Here is a 3,974-nt window from a genome sequence, read left to right on the forward strand (position 1 = left end):
ACTCTGTAACACATGGGGTCACCATGAGTTGGAATCAACTCAGTAGCAACTAACAACAACAACAGCATCACTGCTTAACAGACTATCCCAAATCTTAGTATCCTGAGACAACCACCATTTTATCATATATCACGACTGTATGTGTCAGGAATTTGAGCAGGGCTCAGCTGGGCGATTCTTCTGGTCCACATGGTACTGAGTGAGGTCATTTGTTGGTACTGAGTGGTTGGCTGATTTGATCTAAAGGATAGAACACAGCTTTGTTCATGTGATTGGTGTTTAAATGGGGACAGGTGAAAGATTGGACTCCCCTGGTCCCTCTCTCTCTCCATGTGGTCTCCCATAAGAATAACTGGCTTTCTTACATGGTGGTTCAGGACACCAAGAACAGGTGTTCCAGGACACCCAGGTGGAAGGTAAGAGCTCCTTATGGTCTAGCCTCAGAGGTTCCAAATCATCACTGCTGCTACATTCTGTTGAGTAAGGGACCCACTACCAGTACCAGGTGCCATCAAGTCGATTGTAACTCATAGGGTCCCCATGTGTATCTGAGAACTGCGCTCCATAGGGTTTTCAAGGCTGTGAGCCTTTCAGAAGCAGATTGCCAGGGCTTTTCTTCCAAGGCACCTACAGGTGGGGTCAAACTGCCATATTTTCAATTGGTAGCCCAGCACTTAACAGTTTACCCCACCCAGGGACTCCAGTGACCCACTAAGGCCAGTGCAATCTCAAGAGTGAGTGGATTAGACCCCATATCTCAATGGGAAGAATGTCAGAGAATCTATAGCCATCACTAACCCACCACACTCTCATCTCTCCTCGCATGAGGCTTAGAGGGAGGGGCAATCAGCAGTCATGAGTCGATGCACTGAGCTGACATGTGCTGATCATTGGAAATGTTTGTTTCACTTTTTAGCTAACCCCTTCTCCAGTCCTTTCCTTTGTTTGTTCATGCTGATGTTATTTTTGCCGCTTTTATTTCTTTCTTTTTTGGTAATCAAGTACTTTTCTTACCTTCGGATTTGGGGAAGGGCTGACATCTGGTTCTGCTCTACCATCTCACACGAGATGCTGAGCCGGGTGCTTCCCTAAGTCATCAAAGAAAGTACCTCATAAGCAGCTTTGAGCATGTTCCTTTTTTATTCATTCTTTATCGTTTAAGTCAAGGGTAGCCTGCTACTAGTGTTAACATCAGCCCTCTTTCAGAATGAATTGGCACGTTTTAGTTTGAAAGGACCTGAAGTAATCTATCTGGATTTCCACTGATCCTGATGCATTTCTGGGTTGATTGACTGCATTGTTTACTCAACACCTCATCTCATGCCACAGAGTCTGCTCAGGGTTCACCTGTGTTCTTTTTATTTTTTAATTTTATTTTGTTGTTGCTGTTGAGAATACACACAGCAGTACACCAATTCAACAGTTTCTACATGGACAATTCAGAGACACTGATTACATTCTTCGAGTTGTGCGACCATTCTCACCCTCCTTTTCCAAGTTGTTCCTCCCCCATTAATATAACTCACTGCCCCCTAAGGTTCCCATCTAATCTTTCAAGTTGCTGTTGTCAATTTGATCCCATATAGACAGATCTTAAAAGAGCACAATGCTCAAGGCATACATTTTTTACTAGTTAAGCTAAATTAGCGTTTGGTTTTACGAAGACAGCAGGGGATATTTTTGGTTTAAGGTTTGAAGATTATTTTGGGTAAACAGTTTTGGGGGTGGGGTTACCTGTGTTCCTGATTTATACCCCACTATACCTAGATAAGGTAAGAGTCCAGAAAGTGAGGCTCAGTGAGCTTCAGTGACCTCCACAAGGGCGCACAGCCATCACTATTGCCCAGACTGCTGTCCATGACTCTGGACCCCATGCTCTGCACTCCTGCTCATAAGCCTCAACTCTTTCCCATGTGGTCTCCAACACGTAAACACTGCCCTCGTATTTGAAAATGCCATTCCTTGTGACAATTATTAGTGTACCAAGTGCCTGGGGAGGGTGGTCCAGCGGTAGAACTCTCACCTTCCATGCAGTAGACCTGGGATCGATTCCTGGCCAATGCACCTCATATACAGCTTCCACTCATGTGTCAGTGGAGGCTTGCGTGTTGTTATGATGCTGAACGGGTTTCAGCGGAGCTTCCAGACTAAGACAGATGTGGGACAAAGAACTTAGTTTTGGCCCTTTGACTCTGGTTTCTGAAAACAGCCTGAGCAATTTAGGTGCTCTCTGTCTTTCTAAAAAAGCCAGGCAAATAAGGGCTACACAGGCCCCACACCTGTGAAATAACCTTAGGAAGGGAGACGGCATGATGCAGTCATGCATATTCACTGATTGCATGGATCATGACTATGTATTAAGGCCCCAGTCATGCATATTCATTAAGGGCCCTTATGACTAGGGGACCCAGGGCCTTGGAGTGCTCCCTTTTTGGGGCCTCACGAGAACATCTATGCATGGGAGAGGGTGTGGCATGTCCCTGGGGACAACAGAAGCCTCTTGGTGCCCAGACCTCTCCCAGACCTCACCTGATGGGTCTCTATGCTTGTATCCTTCCTGGTTATAATAAATGGGTAACTGTAAGTACAGGTAATAGTTTCCATGAGCTCTGTGAGTCAGTCTGGCGAAGTATCAAACCCACCAGGGGCAGTGAGAGCCAGCAGAGAAGCCAACGTTAGTGTGTTTGGCAGGGGATGGAAGGACACAGTCTCAGCTTGGGGAAAACCAAACTCTGTGTAGTCAGGGTCAGAGAAAGTGTCACCTGGTGGCTGGTGTCAGGATGATGGAGAAAGTGGGGATTCGAGTTATCTTCGCATTTTAGAAATTAGCCTTATGTCAGCTATTATTCATACAACAAACTAGGAAGAAAGGCCTGGCAATCCACTTCTGAAAATCAGCCAGTGAAAACCTTACGGATCACAGTGGTCCGATCTGCAGTTGATCATGGAGATGGCAGAGGACCAGGCAGCACTTCATTCTGTTGTGCATGGAGGTCGCCATGATTCGGGGCTGACTCGATGGCAGCTAAGAACGACCAAGTGTCTAGAAAGGCAACTAAACGCACCCAGGCAGTGCCCTTCAGAGCTCTTTAATATGCAGAGACAGTAGTGACTCACAGATTCTGGCAATGAGGGGACAGCCTCCCCCGGTCTACTCTCAAAAGCGCTGGTTTAAGCCGGCACCTCCTCCCCCGATACAAATGCTACATGCTTATATCATAGTATTGATCGCTCTATAAAGAGCTGTGCTGAGTATTATTCACTGTTACATCCTCAGCACCAAGCTTAACACTCAACGCTTATCTGTTAAATAAGGGAGATATTTTTAGGAAGCGCAATCTCTTTAGTGCTTTAAAAGAATGGGATTTAGGAGTATCTGTGGCTGCTTCCCAATCTTACATCTGTGAGCATGAATTTTCCAGCACATGTACCCTGGTGCTACATATCAGAGAGGGCACAAGCTCAGGATCTTGAATCACACACTGTTGTGAGCTGTGGGAACTCTGGCCAGCTGTTTAATCTCCTTCAGTTTCAGCTTCCTCTTCTAGAAAATGTAGATAATACTGGTATCTACCCCACAGGGTTGTTCTGGGGATTAAACATGCAAAAACCTTTCAAGCATTTATAACAGTGCCTGGTGGAACACTTAGTAAGCGCTGGCTATCATTATCAATGCAAAGGCAATGGATAGAAAACAGTTACAAACATGGTAGATATTGACCCAACTATATGAAGAAGCACTTTAAATTTGAATGGACTAAATGCCTAACTAAAAGCCAGAGACGGTTAGAGCAAATTAAAACACAAGATCCAACTACATGTAGTCCACTGAAACGTCATTTTAAATATAAAGACTGAGACAGGTTGAAAGTAAATGGATGGGGAAAGATATACCATGATAATACTTATCGAAAGAAAGATGTAGGACCTACATTGCTTTCAGATAAAGCAGATGTCAGAACAAGGAAAATTAT

Source organism: Trichechus manatus, unplaced genomic scaffold (genome assembly GCF_000243295.1).
Source record: "Trichechus manatus latirostris isolate Lorelei unplaced genomic scaffold, TriManLat1.0 scaffold00131, whole genome shotgun sequence".
Classification (NCBI taxonomy): Eukaryota; Metazoa; Chordata; class Mammalia; order Sirenia; family Trichechidae; genus Trichechus; species Trichechus manatus.